Source organism: Vicugna pacos, chromosome 14, assembly GCF_048564905.1.
Source record: "Vicugna pacos chromosome 14, VicPac4, whole genome shotgun sequence".
Classification (NCBI taxonomy): domain Eukaryota; kingdom Metazoa; phylum Chordata; class Mammalia; order Artiodactyla; family Camelidae; genus Vicugna; species Vicugna pacos.
Window position 1 is genome coordinate 71,739,179 of NC_133000.1, and position 15,807 is coordinate 71,754,985.

The following is a 15,807-nucleotide window of genomic DNA, read 5'->3' on the forward strand; positions in this document are numbered from 1 at the left end:
TTCACGCATTTCTTCCATAAATGTACCCCCCAAAAAAAGTGTGTATAGGATTCAAAAATTAGTAACAAAACAGAGAGCAAAATATATGCCAAATGCTGCAGTGCAAACAGTCATCTCTTCCAAGCACACGCTGGGATGGCGTTTCCGAACTTCCAAAAACATGCTTGGTGTTGTGGACTTCAGGGTGACGGATCTCCAAGGAGCTCACCATCCATGTGGTCTCATCTGCATTTGCTTTCTTCTCACTCTATCATCACCATTTTGTTCTGATACATGTAAGACAGATGTGATCAAAAAGATGTGAAAAGAGGGGAGGGTGTGGCTCCGTGGTTGAGTGCGTGCTTAGCATGCATGAAGCCATGGGTCCATCTCCAGCACCTCCGTTGAGAAAAGAGATGCGAAGATAAGCATTCATCACTAACTCAACAGGAAGACTGAGTTAATAAGCAAGATACTATTTCTGTTCCAGTCACTCACGGAAAACGTGGAAACAGAATATCCCCCACGACTTTTTAGGCTCACAAAATACTTCTGCTCTAATGTGAAAACAACCACAAGTGTTGATATGTTCTTGGTGAAAAAAAAAAAGCATGAAACATTCGAGAAACAAGCTGGCCTTGTGATGGGCAGCCTCTCTCGTGGTCTGACTGAGAACGGAGCCTGGGAGATGCCTGCTAGGCTGCTTCTCGTCCGAGGCCACATCTGCAGGGGCCGGTGGGGCTCCCGGCAAACAGCGGGAGGAAATGGGGGTGTTTCTTGGCTCCCCTGCCCACCGACATGTGAGGGCAGTTCTGTTCTCAGGTTTCCCCCACTGTGCAATTTGGGCTGACTCATTTTCATTTCTTTTCTTGCCTTTCTCCCACTCAGTGGGGGTGGATGTCACATGTCCTTGGCCAGGTCGGGGGTGGGGGAGGGGACCGACCTGGACCAGAGGGAGTGAGGCAGAAGTCCAGCACTTCCCCTCCAGGCCATCGGCTGTCCTGCTGCAAACAGATGTGACTATAATTCGTGGCCACGTGACAGTGGTTCAGATGGCCGCGTGTGAAACCAGTTGGTGGGTCGAGGGTGGAAACGCTGCCTGGAGACCTCAGCTGGGGGAGCACGGGGGCTCCCTGGTGGCTTCTGACTCACTGGCCTGAAGTACAAACACGGAGGAGTCCATCTGGGCAAGTTTCCAGGCCCAGGGTCAGCCTCCTGAGCCACTTCCAGAATGTTCTCCCAGAGCCAGTGACCACTGGGAGAGTGTGAGGCCCGAGAGGCCCCTGGCCCTACAGGAGCTCGCAGCTCCTACGCTCAGAGGAGAAGCTCTCCGTCAGTAAGCGTCTCACCTGGAGCTTCTCGCTGCAGGCTCCCTTACTGCTTTTTTCACCCCCCCCATCTTGCCTTGCACACCCAACACCCCATCCTCCCCCGCCTCCCGCCTCCCACATCGACTCGCCTCGTCCCTAGAGAGCCATGAACTTGTTCTTTCCAGCCACCCCTGGAAGGACGGCCCACTTTACCCAGGAGGGCATGAAAATAAGTTGGACTCTTTCCCCACCTTTGGAAAACCGTCCACTCCTCCAGCACACTGAAGCACGTGGCGTGGTCCCTGCGAGCTGGTGTCCGCCCTTCCTCTACCTGCAGCTCCCAAACGCAAACCAGCCTTTACTCCCTGTCCCCCAGGTCTGGCTCTGTGACCCCGAATCCGGCCTCACACCCCAGCCCGGCCGGGCCACTGCCCCTCAACACTGGCCTTCACTTCTTACTTCCACTTCCAAGTCCAGCCCCACAGGGAGCCCCAGGCCCCGCACTCACCCTCACTGAGCCTCTGCCCAAGTGCTCATCTGTCACCTGATAGGTGACAAGCTTTGAGCATCTATCGCACACCTGGTACAGGGCTGGCATCCCCCATCCGCCGTGATGCTAAGAACCCACAGCTGAGCGCGCTGGCCAGCGGGATGGAAAAGTGAGAAATGGCGATACAGGGCATCTCACGGGACGGTGAGCAGAACCCCACAGACCCCCTGGGGAGGAGCCTACGCCCCATCTGAGGGACGCAGGGAGCCAAGAGGCAGCCCTGCTGGAGTGAGAGAGGAGGGTGCTGGCCCAGCAGAGAAGGTGGACATGGGGTGGGGGCTTTGCAGTGAGGAGAGAGGCAAAGGAGACCAAGCCCAGTGAGAGGGCACAGGGTGCTGGGGTGGGGGTGGGGACGGAGGACACGTGGTCAGGGGCAGAGCCAAGAAGCATCTTAGAAAGGGAAGTGGCCACGGAGGTGTGCCCTCGAGGAGAGCGGCAGGATGAGGGAGGGCCGGCGGGAGCCGCTGGGAGGCGAGCGCGGGTGCCAGGTGGGAGGACGGAGTAAGAGCTTGTTCCTGAGACAGATGGGGGGGTGAATTTTGAGGCTGCATGTATTGCCCACAGAATCTCTAAGTTCCGTTTTGAAACAGCAGTCCAATGCACCTTCTGCACGCCCTTCGGTATGACTAAACCCACTTGGAGTAGGAGACATGCCCTGTGTCAGACTGCTTTAAAGGGCTGAGACGGGAGAGAAGGAAGCGAGGGGTGGGAGGAAGGGGCAGGAGGGAAGGAAAGGGCCAGGCAGGGTTGGGGGGAGGCAGGGCACCCCGAGGCCGTGACCCACCTGGTTTTTGTGCAAAACTTATCAGAGTCTCCCCCTTTGACCTCCTTCACTGAGACTCTCTGGTTCTCACCCCGTACGTGAATCCCACATTCACACGTCTCTTTAAACATACTTGTTTCGTGGTCTTAGCAACATCACGTCAACACATTATCTTAAAAATACTGTTGCAAAGATGCAAGGACTCAAGAAAGGAATTAGAGATGGCCCCTGCCCTTGAAGAATGGCTACGAGCTTCTGACCCCACTACCCCCCGCCAGGTCTACAAGGCGAGTCAGAAGGACAGCTGGTGAGCTTCCGACACGTCTCCCGCTGAGACCCAGGAAGCGCACTGCAAGTGAGGAACCGCGGCGGTCTGGTCGAGCACGGCTGGACTGCGTACCTCTCCCGGACGGCTGTCAGCGGGGGTGTGCGCCGAGGAGCTCTCCCATCGACCAGACTACGTATGTGTGTGTGTGTGTTTTAGTGTTTTATTTAACTGAAGCATAGTCATTTACATTGTGTCCGTTTCTGGTGCACAGCATCATGTTTCAGTCACACATACACGCACGCAGATTCGTTTCCATATTCTTTTTCATTAGAGGTCACTGTAAGATGTTGACTATATTTTATTTTCGGGAGAGAGGTGATTAGGTTCATGTATTTTAATGGAGGTACTGGGGATTGAACCCAGGACCTTGTGCCTGCTAAGTGCACACTCTACCACTGAGCTGTCCCCTCCCTGTATATTGGCTATCTTTAAAAAGACACCTCGAAGGCTCCACTTGCTCTCGGGAAGTGACCGGTGACAAGCCCCCAGGTGTGAAGATGGCTTTACCCTGGGTTTTCAAAAGTGGGGTCAATTTTCTGTTTATCCTATCGTGTCCCACTGCCTGATCCTTTCAGGACCCTACAGTTTGTAACACACTAAAAATGGAAACAGAGGAAGCTTAAGCAACGAAGGAAATATTACAAGTATGACCAACAGGAGACTCAAACAGTTTAATTAAACCAGGGGTAACAGGATTACCAACTGAAACAATTAAACATAATAAATCCTTGCTGACTTCTCCCCAGGTTACAGAAGTCCCCGGCCTCCCGCAGTCTAGGTCTGGAACATGACCCAGGTTCCAGGACCGCCCCCGCCCCCGCCCCACGTTCTCTCTCTCCCATCCTAACAGGATATGTTCCTCTTCTAGAAAGCGGGCAGTAAGCGCTTCTTTTCCATGGAATTGCGGGGCAGGCAGCAGCCGGGCGCACTGGCTGTCGGGCTGTGACTCCCTCTCTCCGTAAGGACTTAATGAGCACGTCCGCTGCGTGGGGCACTGTCCCTGTCCTTGGGAGAACAGGGTGACAGGTACCTTCAGGGAGCTCACCACTAACAGAAGAGCCCTGAGCCCTGCAGGACGAACCCTAAGGCAGGAAGGTGACCAAGCACACGGTATGGGCCTCTTCTGAGAGGGGAAAGCTCATGCCCACGGAGAAGGGCCAAGGCGGGAGAGTCAGGTGAGGGTGCTGGGGAAAGTCCCCTTGCAGAGGCTGGGAGAAGGCAGGCCGTGCGGACCTTGAACGGAAGCCAAACTGATTTCTTTCCAACAGGACAGCATCTGGAGCATTTAGAAGTTCTGAATGAGGGAGACGGGTCCCTTTCTCTGCATTTTAGCAATGAGAGTCCACTGTGTGAAGGAGATCAGAGAGAGGAGGGAGTGGGAGTTGGGAGACCCACCAGGGAGCTGTGGCAGGAGGGAACAGGGCTGAACCTCAGGAGCAGCCAGCAGGGTTCAAGCGATGGAGAAGACAGAGCAGGGATGACCTGTGTTAAGTGCAGAAGAGGAAGGGATTTCCAGTGGGTGTGTGGACAAAATGCCTGCCATTTCAGTAAACAAAGGATGCTGCAGCCATGAAACCTTCAGCCACTGTAGCCAACATCTCCCCCACCCACAGGGCACCTGGAGAGGATTCAGGATGGAGAACAGGGTGTGCGCCCTAGAGAGTTAAGATGCACATCAGAGGAATGATTCCAATGAGCCCAGACTCTGCATCTTCCCACACACAGAAAAGCACTAAAATCATTAACACGAGGTGTCTGTTTTTTGTGATTAGCTGTACTCTTTTGATGTCTCGATGACTAAGTGTCTTTTCCCCCCAGCAGAAACTCCTGTGGATCCCGGCTCCTCCCTTACCTCCTTGGGACAGGCCCGCAGAGCGACCTGAGAGGCTGTCTCCCGGCTCTAGTTCTCAGTAAGGTCCCTGAATAAAACTTAATTCTCAACCTTTAGGTTGGCAGGTGTGATGGGAGAGTCGGTGATTCCATCAATAATAATGGGAAACGGGAGGGAGGGCAGGGAAGGGAGGGGAGGGAAGGAAAGAACGCGACATGTTGTATTTCTCGGTGGGAAAAAAGCAGGTTTTCACTTTCTTAGCTGGTAATTCTACTGTGAATCCTACAACCCTGATGTAAAGATCTTTATTTGTCAAACAGCACATCTCAGATTCTCCTTTTTTGATCAAACCTCATATAACTCATGATCATATTCACTGATGCAGGAAGTAATGTAAATCCTTCCCAAGAAGCAATACAGACCCCCCCAAGCTTCATTTCAGCCGGTCACCCCACCCCTCCCCCGGGAACTGCCTGCTGGAGCTGGTGACACGACAATAAACTTGCCTGACGTTCACGTATTGTTCCAGGTGACGTCAGAGGTGGTGAACGAGGCATGGTTTCCTTCCTTCAAGTGTATTCTAGTCTAGACGGAGGAAAACGCACATAAAACTAAACGACTTGGGAAAGAGGGCTGTGACCACTGCTGTGAAAACACAAGACGCCCGAGAAGGAAATGTCATTGGGATGGGCTGGAACACCCCGAGAAAGGGGAGACAGAGGAAGAAGAGGGGCACCCAGGGAGGAAGGAGCCTGAACCATGGGTGCGACCCCCGAGCCCATGATGGCAGACATGCCAGAAGGAGGGAGCAGGGGGAGCCAAACTCAGAGCAGGGAGAGGATGCTGAGAAATCTGCGGAGGGCAGAGCCCAGGAGCCTCGGCTGGTGCGGCGGGGAGCACGGATCCGGCCACCCCACAGCAGGTCCAAGGGCCCCTCTAAGGCAACTGACATCCCACCCCAGGACAGGGAAGCTGTGCTTCAGGCACAAGGATAGAAAAATGGATGTTCCTTCTTGTAGGATGGAGTGTAAACACACAGCACGTCACACAGAGAATATAACATCAGTGAATTCACTGCTGAATTAGAGCTGCTCACCTCTCTGGTCCCACAGGGGACGTGTCTGAGGAACAGTACTCATGCCTAGACTCATCCCAGCCAGCCAGAACAAAGCCAAAGTGTCATCTCCGTGACTTTGCTCAGTCTCAAGTACCAGACCCATCCGTAAAGCCACTTAACAAAAACAAACGCGAGGATGCACACGCCTTGTAAGTGACAGACTCTCAGCTGCTGCAGCACAGACCTCCAGGCCCAGGGGGCGCTCTCCTGGAAGCATCGCTCCCCAAGGGTAGCACTACTGCAATTGTATCTTCACAGTCAGGCCTGAAAACTCAAACAGAATGTCGACAGAAATTCCACGTGATGAACTCCGCGGGATAATGAGCACCTGACACTTACAGTAAAAGAAGGGAAACGGGGCCGCGATACGGATGGACCTGGAGATGGCTGCACACGTGAAGCAGGTCAGAAAGAGGACGAAAAATACCACATGTATCACTTACAAGTGGAATCTAAAAAAATGGGACAAATGAACTTATTTACAAAACACAGACAGACTCACAGACGTAGAAAACAAACCTTTGGTTACCAGGGAGAAAGGAAGTAGGGAGGGCTCAGTCGGGGTCTGGGATTTGCAGATGCACACTGCTATGCAGAGAAGAGGCAGACAGCAAGGTCCTCCTGTGCAGCACAGGGAACCATACTCAGTATCTCGTAATGACCTGCTATGGAAAAGAATATGAAGAGGAATGTCTGTGCACAACTGAATCACGGGAAACTAACACAGCACTGTAAATCAACTATACTGCAGTTAAAAAAAAGGAGGAAAAAAATGGGGTAAACCACAGAAGGAAGCTGAGTTTTGGCTGGTGGAAGTGGTGGTTTCTCAATGACACACTCTAGTCTTTACACTGCGGCCATGAGAGGCGCCAGGAGACACCTCTGAGGTTCTTGTGAGGCTCCGGGGTCAGCCGCACGTGGTTAGTGGGCGCATAGGCATCATTTCCAAACCACGGGCCCCATCCTACCCCGAGCAGGGCCCTGCTCCCAACACTTAAGAAACCAGCCCTTCAGCTTACCAGGAACTACTGAGACCAAATGGTCTAATCCATTGACAAATACCCGTCAAAATGCGTTACAGCTTCAGAAAATCTTCTCTTTTCCAAGAGAATTTTTTTTAATTTAGTAGACTTAAGCCATCTGTGATTTATTATAAAAATAAATATGAAACAAATAAAATAGGAAAAATATCGCTCATTCCATTTCTTGGCCCTTCAATTTGAATGATACACAAATAACCCTGATTTCTGCATTTTTCACTTACATTCATCAAATACTTACTTCCCCATTCCCTAGTGTGGAGAGTTTTTTAGGAGATCTGTGGAAATAAAAATACGGCTTCTTTTTTTCCCCCCTTTTTTTTAATTGAAGTACAGCCAGTTACAATGTGTCAATCTCTGGCGTCCAGCACAACGTCCCAGTCACACATACACATACAGATATTCGCCTTCATATTTTTTTCCACTAAAGGTTATTACAAGATTAAAATATGGTTCCTAATGGCCAAGTGCTTATATAAACATCTAACATCTAGAAACACCTAGAAAAATCTCTGGCCACCACTTACAGTGACGGTTAAAAAGGAGAATCCGTGTTGAGTCCAGGTGGACTGGACGGTGAACACAAGTCAGAGCGACTACCTTCCGGTGAGGTTCATCCTGCTGGAAACCAGAACCACACTTGTGCTTTTACTTAGAGCAGTTCCACATTTTGATGAAAATCTGCATGTGCTGCAAGGGAGCGGATTCTCTTTCTTTGAAAAACGTTAGTGTCTTCGCTCTAAACCGCCAACTCTAGAGCTCAAATTTCTCTGTAAATTTCTAAGTAGAGGTTCTTTTCCAGAACAGTCCATTCTTATTTCCACCTTTGAGGAAAGCTGGCATTTTTCAAGAGGGGAAACTAACCAGAGCAAAAGCAAATGAACTGAAAGAGAGGGCGCAGCGCCCGGGGAACGCGGGGCAGACGGGCCGGACGCGACGGGCCGGGCCAGCTCTGGGAAGACGCTACTAGGAATGAGTCCAAAGCCGATAAAACCATTCGAAGGAGAGCCTCGCCCAACAAGACCTAAAACGTAAAGTCCCTAAGGGATTAAAACGCAGTGACGGAATCAGCCGAAGTCACGACAGCTGGCAATGGGGTCACCTCCCCTCTTTACAAAGTAGAACCACGGTGGGTGGCATCAATGTACGTTTTTCGTTGTGTCAAGATATCCGATTTGACCTCCAAAATGACCTCCTCCTCCAATTCATTTAATGATTTGTAGACACAATGCCAGGTGATGACTCAATTCTTTTGGGCTGCCTTTTTCTCTACTTATTTCTAGTTGCTGGATTCCAACGCTAACTCCTTGTGCGGGTCCACGCGCACCACTCTCTAGAATTTACAAGGGGGCTCTGAGCTGTAAATTAATCTCTTGTTAAGAATCAGCAGCATCCCAGTCAATACGTGAATCACAAGCTCCAAGATAACCACGTGTTTTTAGTGTGTTGTCGTTTCTGACATAAACTCAGGGGTTGCCATTGAACTTACTTTCACAAAAGATAGTAGGCATCAATGTGTCTGTGTCAGTGAGCGCATATACATGGATATATTCCTTCATGATGGCGAAACTATTTAAACCCCAGACTTGCTTTTCTTTACATTAATTCACAGTGTATTTCTACAGAACTCTCGACTTGGAAATACACTTGTTTTGAAATCAGGCAAGTCCAGTTGTCTCTGCCATTAAAAGAAACTGAGTTATCGTTTGGATCAGGCTACTCAGAGAATAAATGTAAGGGTTTTCACCTACTTAATTAGGATCGATTGCCTGCCTATGATGCGTTAGGTCCTGTGACACAACAACTGAGGATGAGGGAGGTCTCAGAGCTCATGGGAAAAAGCCTTTACAGCTGGACACTCACAGAAGCACATCCCTTGTCACAGTGATTACATAAATCAAAAGGTGTGTGATTGAAATGCACCAGATGCATTGTGACCTTGTAACAGTTCAGTCCTAAATACCTGGATAAAGTGTGCTTTGGAGAGACAGAATGCTACAACCTGAAAATTCCTTTCCCCACCTTGCATCACCTGTCCTGAAATAGACTGAGAACAAGTGAATCACGGTTTGGGCTGTGTCTCTTCCAAGGTGAAATTTATCCCGTCTGCACAATTACTCGTCTACATCATGAATTCACCATCAAGCATGTGAAACACAAGACAGGCTGTTGTAACAGTGAGTGGATACCTCAACACTTTTTTACTAGTATCCCAAAATACCCAGACTCAGATTAATTTAGACGGTGACATATGCTTTGAATCTTGAAATATACTTCAATCCATTTACTCCAGCCACGTGTCTTCTGTCTATGAAAAATCCAGTCTGGAATTACAGTTGATGTGAGTGATAAATTAATCAATAAGTTAGTAAATAATACTTGCTTTCCAGTCACAGATTTCAGTTTTAGTTCAACCAGAGCTTCTGATTATCGTACCATACAAAGAAAGCTAATACACTGTGGTTTCCAAAGTACGTATTTTTTAAATCCTTACAGCATCAAATATCTTCGAGAAAGCAAAGATTATGTTACGTTCAGGATAGTTTTGAAGGTAGGTGCTTTTAATTGCATTTCACAGCATGAAAAATGGGAAATGCACGTAGGATACACGCAGCCTTGATCTACCAACCAACATATTGGTTCACAGTAATCGGCAACCCTGAGCCACCCAGAGCCTGGCACGACGACACGTCGAAATCCACGGTCTGGCATCTGGGCACCCCGGCCTCCCCCGGGCCCTGGTGGGTCCCTCCACCCCTGGAGCGAGCCAGGCAGCCTCCGCAGCCTGTCCTGAGACGTGCACACTTCACGCCACTTTCAGAACCACATGCAGTTGGGTCTCTCCATCCTGTTCATTTGTGTGCTGTACCTTTTGAAGGCCATATGCTCCAGATCTTGTTTTCCTTTCAACAAATCATCCTCTCCTCCACCTCCTGCATCTGTCCAGCCTTGACCGCTTGTACTGTCCTCAGCTCGCTGGCCCTAATTAGGTGGTTCCATTGGCGACCGACTGCGTGGTTCACTCTCTCGTCTGACATGACATGTTTCCTCTAAACTTCATGCAAATCTAAACAAACCGCTTGAAAGCATTACACCAACAATAATGCTTTTTTTTTTAAAGGCTTGTCTACAAAATCTAGGTGGAGCAGAGCACGTGATGGGAAATCTTATTTTAGCCTGCGGAGCTGTAGGATCAAATCTGTCCATCTTTCCTCCTGTGTTTTACTCTTGTTGACTAGACAGGAAACGGGCCTAGCAGAGGAAAAGCTCACGGGGTGACCGTCTGTGAACCATTTTCATATTTTTGGGTTCATAAAAAAAAGTGAAAGCAAAAGTTGATCATGTTCATTTTAAAGCAAAACAAATCAGCCATTTGAGTTGAATGAAGTTAATGTCATGGCCCCAGAAACCAGAGGTCCGTGACTGTCAACTGGCAAACACCACGCAGGTAGGGCCATCGACCAAAGTGTCACGCTCCCAGGCGGCTACTTTTTTCAGGTGTGTGAGGCAGACAGTGGTGTTCAGTCACTCTGAATGCTGCTGCCCTTGTGATCAGGTCACCATGCAACCCAACCTGAAATCTCCATCCTGAGCTCTGAAGCCAGGAGCCACCCTCCTCCCCCAAGCCTGCATCCCATGGGACTGCCAGCAACCACCCCCCGACCAAGGATGGGCCCCTAACTTCTGCAACTCCAGCATCCTTCTTCTTCATATTTACTACGAACCAAGTACCACCAGGAGAACAGGGGACAAGACCGTCTTTCCTGAGCTCCCCCAGGCGCGTGCGGAGTGTGCGTGGCTGCCTCCTACTGACGCAGACCACTCAGGTTTTCCCTGTTTAATGCACGTGGGGTTCCAGCGTGAAATAGTGGTACTGGTGGCGGCACAATGTGAATGCGCTTAACGCCACTCAACTGCACACCTCCACATGGTTAAGATGGTGCATTTCATGCTAGGCGTGTTTTACCACAGTGAGGAAAAAAACGTGGGGAAAAAAGCTTCCTCCCAAATTCCTCCATCTCTTCTCGGAGTCCTACCAGCAATGCTCCCAGCTGAGAATGAGGCCCATCACGAGAGGCAAAGTGCCCACCACATACCTCCCTGGCTCACTGAGACCCCTCCACGTGCCCACGGAAAGGATGGCCTCAGCCAGAAGCGGACAGTCAAGTTCTCGGCTGTCGGCTTCTGGTTTCAGATTCCCCGAAAAAAGGTGTGGGTGTCTGCTCTCTTTCCACCCACCAGATTTGAGGACCCACTTGCTTATTTCTGGCTAGTTCTTCTGCAGCGCGGCCATTTCTTGCCTTTAGGGGAAGGGAGCCCCAGAGCGCCTTCCGTGACTCCTGCAGCCCAAGGGCACTCTCGCCTTTAAATCAAGTGTCTCCTCAAATTCCTCAAAATTTGTGTAAGACTTGAATTCCCTGAGCCAACCGGGAAGACACAAAACGCAGACTGAAAAAAACAAACAATGCAGATGGATTGCTCCACTTAGATCCCTCCTAGTAAAGCGCGGATGCTTCCAGGTTCCAAGGGCCTCCGCTACCCAGAGGGAACCGACTGCACAGGGACTCGGACATACCTCAGGGATCTGCACGGGGGAGAGGTGACCTGGCCACTTGCCTGAGTGTCATCACTGGGAGTCATGCTGTTTGAAATCTGTGTTCCATTCCTGTGTGACTGGCCACAGCAAGATGGCGTGAGGGACACCTGGGCACTTGGCCAGACATTATCTCCTGATCGCACACACATCTCTTCCCATGTGCATCCCCAGAGCCTCGTCCAGAGCCCAGCACATAGCAGGGACCTCCACGCTGGTCCAAAAAGCTTTTGAGCCTTCTCCACTGCCCAGGCACCATGGGGACCTGCGACTGTCTCCGGAGTGATGGACACTCACGTCAAACCCTCCACATGGCTGGTTCACAGGGCAGATGGGCTGCAAAAAGGAGGGAGGCCAGGACATGGGGGCCCACACTCCCCTCCACCCACGTCACCCCGCTGCTCTTCTCTCCGGCGGTACCCCAGAGCCCAGCAGAATGGAGTGTGCACCACTGAACCCGCATCAGAGGAGGAAGGGGGAGGATCAGTGCTTTCTGAGCACCTACTGTGGGCTGTGGGCACTTCAGAACCAGAGCCACAGATTCTCATTTAATCCTCACCAAGCCCTGGGAGGTGCTGAAGTTGCCCGAAGCAGAGCTGGAGGCTGGGGGCTAAGAGCCACACCACGGCCCCATCCTGGGCCCTCACTCTTCCCACAGCAAGCTGCCATCGTCCTGATGGACGACATCAAGAAGGCGGACCTGAGAACAGGCTCGCCTCCCAAGTAGCCCTAACTGAACTCTCCAGTGGGCGCGGTGATGTCTCTAGAGTGAGTCAGAAAACAGAAGTCACTTTCAGGAGAGCCCTATGTGTGCACAACTGAAGCCCGGGAGTCCAAGCTCTAATTCATGTCTGCTTCCCCATCTGAATTCTAGTCTTTATTTGGACAAAACTCCGCAGAGATCAACAACCTCTGAGATGCTTCTCAGCCCACAGTCACATTACTGTACAAAGAAGCGGAAATTCCATGCACTTGACCCAAGGGTCTGAGTGTACACAATGGGGAGGAAAGCATAAACAATGCATTTGCAGGGGAAACACATGTCTCCTGATTGAGCTGCACAAATCACTATCAGCTACCTGGAATTTCCAGGTGAAGGGCCTACACTTCCAGCGGTCCCAATCGACTGCCCTTCCGAATTTTCCACTCAGTCCTAATGATTTCCCTCGATGAGTCTGTCTCCTGCATGATGCCTTTCTTGTCAGGGACTGGGTTATAAACTCAACGTTTCATTTTAAGTGTTGCAAAGAGTCACCAACCCCCCCCCAACTCCGAGCACAGACAACCCCCCAAACCCCACGAGCGTCAGGGAGCTCCCGCCGCAGAGAGTGGGCCAGAGCTCTACACTTGAAATTGTGAATATGAATTTAATCAAATGACCCAAATTCTCCCCAGCCGATAGCCTTCTCTGGTTGAACCCTGAGTGTCTTCAAACCCGCCTGCGAAGCATCTACTCAGTGGAGAGCACTTGAGGGACACGCAGCTAAGGAGGACATGGTCCATTCTTCTCTGCCCAAGCCAGGGAGCAAACCCCCCGGGCAAAGAAAGTGGAAGATCTCCGGGGAATTCGGGGCAGACTCCAACCTCCAGGAGTGCCAACATCCGTGACCCGGCTCTTCAAGGTCTGGACCTGGAGTTCAGCTGGCAGAACACAGCGCTGTGTGGGAAACCCACCCAGTCGCTCTCGTCTCAAATGCAAAGCGGGTAGTCAGGAGGAATGGGGCCAGCTCTCCACCTCCCAGCTGACTGCGGAGCCCACATTAGCACGGGCAGCCCTGCGGTATTCCACCATCAAAACGGAAAACCAATGTTCTCTCTCAAATGAATGGAATGAATGAAGAATGAAATTCTGCCTCTTGTGTGGGGTAATGGAAGTATTACCAATGGTGTACTTCACGCAAGCGCAAAGGCAATAATCTAAACGGTACACTATTTTGCGGATCATTTCTTATCACGACTGCGTAGGGTTATTTTACAAACTGTAAAGAAGTGTAAAAGTTGGGACTATCTGTGTTAGGAGCAAGTAAAAATAACTTCCTAACAGTGGATCTGGGAAAACCCAAAATTAAACAGTTGAGGGGTTAATTTCTTTTTTGAAGTTTTTGTTTGCTTTTTTTTTTTTTGCTTGTTCATTTAGGGGGTTTTGGGGGGGGTAATTAGGTTTATGTATTTATTTTTAATGGAGGTACTAGGGATTGAACCCAGGACCTCATGCATGTTAGGCATGCACTCTACCACTGAGCTATACCCTCCCCACAAGTGGTTATTATTCTTAAAAAAAAATAAAAGTAGGTCAGAGTTTTTTCTGGTGCCAGCACATCTGTAAAAGCTGAATCCAAAGACCAAGTTCAGAAAACCCTCATCCCCGGTGCTGCTGGCAGTCACGTCGGTGACGCAGCTGTGCGCTCGCTGAGCAGAGGACTTTCCCCACAGAAAGCTCTCGAACGCAGCCTCCACCCTGTCCCCGGTCAGGGATTCAGCCTGAGCTTGGAGCTGGCGCCCAACCTGCACATCCCACAGGTCGGGGTTAGTTTCTGAGGTCGCAGGCCCACAGAGCTGATCCTCATTCTGGGGAGGGCCAGATGGGGATTAGACATTCAAGGAGGTGCAAACCACAGACGTCAGTTCCCTGCTCTCAATGACATGCCTGCCACTCCCAGAGGACCATCAGTTCCACCCCCTGGAGAAGCTGGGTCAAATCCCTAGGCTGCTCGGGTCTCTGCCCAGAGCTGAAAACACAGCTGTCCCCGCACCCCTCTGCAGCCCACCGCCAAGACCAAGCGCCCAGCAACCCCTCAGACGGGCAGAGGAGCGGCCGGGGGCGGGGGGAGGAGGAGGCAAAAGGGTAAGCACATCAGTGGATGCACCCTCTTGCTTCCCTTTTCTGATTAGATCAAGGAACTGCAACTCCAGTCCCATAGATTCTCTCAATCCAAAATGATGCATTTTTAGAATATGAAAACGAACACATGTGTGTACATGCAGGCCTGGGACATTGTGCTACACACCAGAAACTGACACATGGTAACTGACAATAAAAACTGTAACTTTAATTTTAAAAAAAGATGCATTTTTGTTAAAGGAGACTGATTTGACTCAAATATATTAATGCAATTCCCTCCCTCTCTCTGCCTTGTCTCTCCCCTCTCCCCCCTCCTCTCCCCTCCCCCTCCCCTCCCCCATTTCTCCAGCATTGATGGGGGTCGAGGTCCTGTAGAGCTGAGAGCTACCATGATGCTGGCCCCTGGACCAGATGCGCTCAGCACCCTTTCTACACTTCTCCCTGTTGTCCCTGCTCTGTTTTAATAGACTCGTCTTCCTCCCCTCCCAGTCAGTCCCTAAAGAACCAGCACGTGCAGGACCGCCGGCCCCGCCTCGCAGAGCTAACGCCAGCAGTAAGGAGATGCCCCGGCCCACCGACATCCCCCCAGAGGACTTGGAGAGCTTGGCGTCTCTGTCTCGGTTCTCAGCTACACTGCAAACGTTTCAAGTTCACGTTAAGACACCTGGGAGCGAGTGAAGCGTGCTCTGATTTCCGTTCAGTGAGATGAAAGGCAGGGAGGTGGGGAATCACGGGAAGGTGAGAAGGAGGGGCAGACCGCGAGAAAACCTGGCTTCCTTCCCCATGCGGAGTCCACCCTTCTGCAGCCCAGGCAGCCGGAGTCCACCAGCGAGGGCACGAGGGCCTGGGGTAAGTCATAAATGCCAAGAGGGTCAAAGGCCTGGTGAGGAGAGCCAGTGCCACCAGCCAGACTGCGACGCCCTCCCCCAACCCGTTGGCATGGAAGTCACACAACATCTAGGCTCTCAGCAAAGGTCATGGTGACTGACCCCTAAGGATCACACACACCCAGGTGAGGAAGAGCCTCACGGGGAGCCCACAGAGCCCGCTGAGACAGCCAGGGCACAGCTCAGCCAACGGTCCTCACGAAGGCGACCAGAGGGGACACAGCCCCCTCTCCGGCTTTCAGGGGCATCGGGGAAAGGTTGTGTGTAGCCCCTACCTCTCTGCACATCCTATGAGGAAATGAGAAGAACAAAAGATGTATTTTGTGAACTCCTGCAGCATGTCATCCTGCTGGCAATCTTGGGTTCTGGGAGTGGAAACAGTCGCTTTAATTCAGTTTCAGCCAGAACCATCCTTCATCATCAGGAAGCAGATTTAGACTGAACACCAGGTTCGGCAGACTCCACAGGGATTCCTGAGAGTCACCCCAGAAACCGACATGCCTGCTGGGACTGCACTGGGGGTGCCCACCTTCCTGCCAGCACTGGTGCTGAGACAGTCCCAGACA

At 51.1% G+C, this 15,807-nt stretch overlaps 1 protein-coding gene and 1 non-coding gene across 2 annotated transcripts in view; both read right to left on the reverse strand.

Annotated features, from left to right (window-relative positions):
- Positions 1 to 15,807, reverse strand: part of COL4A1 (collagen type IV alpha 1 chain) — a 129,169-nt gene that overhangs the window by 84,844 nt on the left and 28,518 nt on the right. The gene's annotated exons all lie outside the window — the stretch shown is intronic.
- TRNAV-AAC (transfer RNA valine (anticodon AAC)) lies at positions 13,693 to 13,765 on the reverse strand. The gene has a single exon. It is a non-coding gene; the product is annotated as a tRNA-Val (tRNA).